At 34.0% G+C, this 7,132-nt stretch overlaps 1 long non-coding RNA gene across 1 annotated transcript; it reads right to left on the reverse strand.

The window, feature by feature from the left end:
* Positions 1-815: 815 nt before the first annotated feature.
* LOC138884376 (uncharacterized) lies at positions 816-6,182 on the reverse strand. Its single transcript, XR_011404565.1, has 4 exons — positions 5,791-6,182; positions 3,253-3,337; positions 2,938-3,067; positions 816-994 (listed from the first exon to the last, which is right to left on the reverse strand). It is a non-coding gene; the product is annotated as an uncharacterized lncRNA (long non-coding RNA).
* Positions 6,183-7,132: the final 950 nt, after the last annotated feature.

Below are 7,132 nucleotides of genomic sequence, written 5' to 3' on the forward strand. Positions count from 1 at the left end.
ATGTAAATGGTATCTAGATAGTGCACGTTCTTCTCACATGACGAGCTACAAGAATCTATTCAAAGAAGTTACTTTAAATGAAGAAATGTTTAGTTCAGTGATGATTCAAAAGGCAAAATCATTGGAACTGATACAATTCCATTCAACAATAACTGTGATATTACAAAAGTTTACTTAAATACATCCTGCTGAGCATAAGTCAACTATGTGACTCACATATAAAGTCAAATTCAAGAAAACATGTTGTGATATCGAAGATGATTTAGGTAAAATCATTCTACCAGGAAAGAGGTATGGAAATGCTTACATTTTAGACTGCATTGAAAACTTATATGGTCACATTTGTCTGGCATGTATATCTGATTATCCCTAGATTTGACATAAGAAACTTGGCCATGCAAGTATGCACCTGATTGAAAACTTTCTAGACATGACCTAGTCATTAGCCTTCCCAAACTTAATTTCTCTAGGAGCCATGTATATGATGGATGTCAACTTGGAAAACAAACTAGAAACTCTTTCAAACCCAAATATGTTGTTTCCACAACCAAGTCTCTTGTCACGACTCGAAACCACCAATTGGGTGTGATGGCGCCTAATGCACTTGCTTGGCAAGTCGAACATAACAAAGACAAATAATAATAATAATAATAATAATAATAATAATAATAATAATAATAATAATAATAATAATAATAATAATAATAATAGTATTAATAAAATTATACAAGTATATAGCCTTTAACATAACATAATAACACCAATACATGATAAATTCCATAGAACAGGTAAATACAAGGTCATGAGCTCTAAAACGAAAATACAAGTCTAAAAACCTAAATAACAAATACTATCCGAAATAAAGACAACAATACAAAATGGGAAGAGACGCCAAGACTGTGGTCGAGATGAAGATCTACCTCGACTCTCAGTGACCAACTCAGTTATACGTCTTAGCTACTGATGACTGGGTCCGCCACCTGGATCATCATAACTAAGTGCAGAGTGTAGTATGAGTAAAATTGACCCCATGTACTCAAAAAGTATCATAGCTAACCTCGACGAGGTAATGGAAGTAAGAAATATAAATGATACTCGCTATAACCTGTATAGTTTATGAAGACAACAAGTGCAGAACACTAATATGATCAGGTCATAAATCACATAAAGAACCACCTTGGTGCACACAATTATTTAAAAGACTCTGCTTAGTTAGAATCTAGCATATAAAGAAGGTATGCAATTAAAGAAGATAGTAGTCAAGGAAGTTACAAGTAAAGATGAAATACAACAAACAAATCAAACACTGGCCATTTTTTCCTCAGAATTGCCATCAGTTTTCCTCAATCTGTGTGTACACCATTAATAAGGCACATCAAAGGGTGACTATAGGAGGATGGATCCATATCCATACATTGCGCGGCGTATTCATGTGCAATAATCATAATCCACCCAGTAGACAGAACAATTGAAAACAACAATGTAGATAGAAAGAACAAACATGAGAAATAGCGAAATGATTAACTAAAAGGAATAACAATTAGGTTCCTCAATATTACAACCAACCATTTTCTTAACACATCAAGCCGAGAGGTTAAGGCAATAACCATTAACGACATAGTTAACCTACAAAATCATAATAAGAGGAATGTATTCAAGATATAAAATCAAATGGTACGATAACACTCTTCTTGTATTTATCTCATCCTCACCAAGCATATGTATGTATGTCAAATTAAATGGCATGGCAACACCCTTCGTGCATTTATTTCATCCTCACCAAGCATATGTATAACAGTACCAACCAAGTAGAAGGAATACTAATAACAACAACAACGAAGTAGAAGGTACAAAGATAACAGTAACAAATAAGGCAGAATCATATGGATAACGGTAACCAAAAAGGTAAGAGGCACAAAAGTAACAATGGCAAATAAGGTAGGAGAACACGTGTTTCAATAAATAACAAGATAGAAGATTTAGATAAAATAATGACAAATGAGCAAATACATTGATGTAAATATAACAAACAAGAAAGATAGCATGAATATAACAATAATAAACAGATAGAAGGCATGGATAGAACAATAACAATTAAGGTAGAAAGCAAAGATATAACAACAAGTTGCAACGTAGTTCACATAGGTGCAACAATGACAACTCATGATAAATGAATAAATGTACACGTAAGGGAAAGATATCATAATATAATACATGTCTCTCATCCTCGCCTGTACGGAAACACCCTTCGCGCCATGAACTCTCGTCTTCACAATATAATATAAAAATAATATTACGGCATCACATGATTTTGCTTTCATCCTCATATAATAATACAAAATAATTGTACGGCATCACCCGTTATGCTTTTACTCTCATCCTCACATAATAATATAAAAACAATAACGGAAACATCCTTCGTGCAATTAACTCTTCCTCACCTGGTATATATACATCAACAACATGCAAGGTAGGAAGCATGGATAACATGAAGAAGAGTGATTAAGCAAAATACACCACGTGAACGACAACCACAAATATTGCACCAATAAACAAATAAATAAAACCTATTGTTCAAGTATCTAAAAAAAACATACATAAACATGTATTCGTGACTTGGGTGCAGTTATGACTGAATTTAGCACATCAAAAACCTCACAAAGAATCCATCATAGTTAATCAAGTTGTAATAAGCATAAGCATGGTATCTAACCTTGATATTTGTGCTCATATTATTATAGAAATCAAGTAAAATATGAGGCAAGAAAGTCACATGGTTCAAAAAGGCACAAAAAATCATATAATCTACTCCGAGAATGGATAACCTTGGCACATGCACATACGCTCATCACCTTGCATATGCATTACGCTAACATGTAGCAAACAATATCATTTTATAAGGAAATATTCTCCCAACAAAGCTAGGAAGATACTTACCTCATTTTGGAACAATTTCCACAATTCAATACCGTCTTCCTTAGAAATACTCCTCAAAATGATTTGTCATGACCCAAAATCTACCTAGTCGTGATGACACCTAACCCAACCCGCTAGGTAAGCCAAACATCTGGTATACAATTCAAATGAAAATAATAAGTAGTCGATATGTGAAATAAGTGATTTCTCATACAATATCCCAAGGATTGATAATACAAGTCATGAGCCACTAGACTTAGATTTACAAATAAGATATGAAAATAAATACACCATCTGTTTGGAATATACATAAATAGAATACGAATCTAAAATTACCAAGGACTATTGGTAGCTATATCCGGAAAGCAGGTATATCTTTTATGACAGCTCCTGCCATCCACATCGGCATCAGCTTGAAGATCTGCACGCAAGGTGCAGAAGTGTAGTATGAATATAACCAATCCCATATACTCAGCAAGTATCATAAGTAGCCGTGGCGAGGTAATAGTGGCAAGAATTATTAACGATTCTCGCCAAATAACATGTTAAATTCATATATCTCACAAGTATACAACAAAAATGTTATCAAGTTATAAACCACAAATAAATACTCCTTGGTTCCCAAAGATAATGTAACGTGCTCTTTTCTAGTCAACAATCTAGCATATAGAGAAGAGATGAACCCAATGTATCAATCAAACATGCATATAGAGAAAATATGGGTGATTAAACAAGTCAAGTCTCACGGATTAACATATAGAGAAGATATGTACTGTGTTGCATATCAACAAGTAAGGTGGAATATAAAGAGGATATGCATAGATGTAACGACCCCATAAACCACAAACAGTCGTGATGGCTCCTATCTCAATTTCTAGGCAAGCCAACATAACAACAACGAAACATCTAGCAGAAATAACACATAATAACTGCGTCAAAATACAATAACTCCCCATAATTGATAATACAGTGTCATGAGCTCTAATCAAAAGTACAAGTATGGAATACAGAATACTGATAATTTTTGAATTTAGAAATAACAACACAAAAAGGAAAAGAGACGCCAAGATTGTGGTTGGGATGCAACTCTACCTTGTCTCTCCAAAATGCCTAGAGCAACTCCTTACAACTGGCCATAACTAGGTCTGACACCTATATCAGCACAATTAAGTGCATAGTATAGTATGAGTACAACAAACCACATGTACTCAGCAAGTATCATAACTAACCTAGAAGAGGTAATAGAAGCAAGAATTACAAATGATACATGCTAATCACCTATACTATATTGAATTCGACAAGAACAGAACAATAATACGAGCAAGTCATAAATCTCATAATGAACTACCTTGGTGAACATTGTCACACCTCCTTTTTCCGCCCCCGCGAGGGTACGTAGGGAGTTTTTTCCAATTAAAGGACAATCGAAACGGGATTTATTTATTTATTTCAGAGTCGCCACTTGGGAGATTTAGGGTGTCCCAAGTCACCAATTTTAATCCCGAATCGAGGAAAAGAATGACTCCATATTACAGTCTGCGTACCAGAAATCCGGATAAGGAATTCTGTTAACCCGGGAGAAGGTGTTAGGCATTCCCGAGTTCCGTGGTTCTAGCACGGTCGCTCAACTGTTATATTCGGCTTGATTATCTGATTTTATACAAGTGTGAACTTATGTGCAAAATTTAACTTTTAACCGCTTTTATCATTTACTGTTTTTATCAAGAATTGCAACGTTGTGAAAATGTATCTCGAACCGCGTTACAATCAATGTACCCGTGGTCGTCGACACACTTTGACTCCGTTGAGATTTGGATTTGGGTCACATCAATGTGCACCCGAGTTTAAGGAAATTAAATTATTAAAGGCGCGCCTAAAGCGACTAGCGTATTTATTTTGGGTAGGACCGTGGAATTTTACTAAACGGTCCATCCCGAAGCCTAAACAATTTTTAAAGCAATATTTATTGAGGGCCCCGCAATTTGTATTTTTATTTGGCGAGGCTCACCTCGTTCTTTATTTCTAATGAATTTGCAACGTCATGGACATGCATCTCGAACCACGTCACAGTCAATGTACCCGTGATTAGAGAGGCATTTCGAATCCGTCGAGATTTGGATTTGGGTCACATAAATGTGCACCCGAATTTAGGAAAGTAATTTTATTAAATATGCGTCTAAAGCAACTGCGCGTTTGCACTTTGCGAGGGCCATGAAATTTGCTAAATGGCACGCCTCGGTTTATTTCAAAAGATCACATTTAACTTAAAAGCACGAATGTTCATAATCAAAACAAACTTAACCATATTCATATCCATAGGCTAACTATAAGGAAAACAAGAAAAAACTAAAAATATAAACTATGAAGACAACATTAACGTAAAGGAATCCACAAAGATATCATAACTTTATTCACTTTTAAAAAAAAGACAACAAGCAAAATAATCATATGGGCCACAGGGTTATCATGGCTTTATTCACTTTTAAAAAGAGAACAACAAGTAAAATAATCACATGGGCATATAACTAGCGCAACAACCATGACCGAACAGTAAAACTTTTCTTATTTTCGTTTCTTATGTGATTAAATAGAATAGAGATCCATTTGAAATAAACTTAATAAAAGGATATGAAAATCAGTCGAAATCAATTTCAACATATAACCAAACACAGTTGCTACATTATGATACCTATTTCCATATTTGTTGGACTGTTTTTCTCTTTCGCTGGATTCACACTTTTAATGGACTAGTGTCTAAATCAAAACAAATAATCAAGGAAAACATTAATCTTCACACAAGTTACCGAAGAAGCAAAATACATAGACAGAAACATGTAAGCAGAACAAATCCAAAATAAAGAAAGTGGGTCTTACATTGAATCTTCACACACAAAAACGACAGTAATCACTGGACCGAAATGGAAACCTCGACGGAAATAGGAAGCTCGGACCAAGACGGTCAACGACCCGAGATGTTGGCTGTTGCTGGGTTTTTTTTTCGACGCAGCAGATTGATTCGAGAAGATGAAGTAGAAGGGGTCGTTTTGATGTGAGAGAGTGGGAGTTTTTTTTCTTTTCAGTTTTTTTAGGAAGAAGAAGATGAAGTCCAAAACCTTTTTTCTCTCCTTTCCGTTTTTTTTTTGGTTTTTTTTATGAAGAAGAAGGTGACCCCCTTCTTCTAATTTTTTCTTCTTTTTTTTTTCAATCTCTTTTCTCTTCTTTTCTTTTTCCAGACCCCCTTTTTCCTTTCCAACTTTTTCCTTTTTAAATCCACCCGTCCCTTTCCAATTTTCCTTTTCGTTTTTTCAATCCAACCTTTTCCTTTTTTATAACTTCCCTCCTCCGTTCCTTTTCCCCACTTTTCAAAAGATGTCCGTGTATTCCTCCTCCTTTTTCAAAAGATGTTCCCCATTATCTTGGAGTTGGTGTAAGGTGTGGTGGGTTTGGATTGTTATGGGTTAGGTCCGAAAATTAGGCCTAAAAACGGGTAGTTTGAACCCAAATATTATTCTTTTGCCCGGACCCGAGAATAAGAACACGACGTTGTTCAATTAATCCTATGTAAGTAAAATAACTACCAAAGTAAGACTGACATTTAAAACAAAATTATTTTTTAATATTTTTTCAAGATTAAAATAGCTACAAAACATTAATAAAACTATTGTTGTGATTTTCGTTTTTATATAAAGATAAAATATAAAGTATTGTTTTTTTTTGTGTGTGTGTGTTCTAAAGATTAAAATGACTATAAAACGTTAACGAAACCATTTTTTTGTAATTTTTAAAATTATATGAAGATAAGATAAAAAAAATACAAAGTACTAATTTTGTATTTTCAAAAGATTAAAATGGCTGCAAGACATTAGTAACTATTTTTTGTAATTTTCGAAATTATATAAAGTACAAAAATAAGGTAATATTTTTGTATTTTTCAAATTTATGAGAAACGCATAAACTAAAGTATATATATATTTTTTTGTAATTTTTCTTTTTGTGACGAAATAAGGTAAAATAGTCAAAATTAGCTAAAATAGCTATATTAGACCTAAATTAAATATTTACGCTAAAAATGTGAAAATTCTTGGGAAGGGTCAAAAATCACATGTCTACAGTTGCCCCTCTTTGACTGGAAACACGAAGAGTTTTCCGACAAAGAACGACTAGACATGTTTCTGACCCGACCCTTATTTGGAGGGACTAAACTAAAGGAAAAGAA

Source organism: Nicotiana sylvestris, chromosome 12, assembly GCF_000393655.2.
Source record: "Nicotiana sylvestris chromosome 12, ASM39365v2, whole genome shotgun sequence".
Lineage (NCBI taxonomy): Eukaryota > Viridiplantae > Streptophyta > Magnoliopsida > Solanales > Solanaceae > Nicotiana > Nicotiana sylvestris.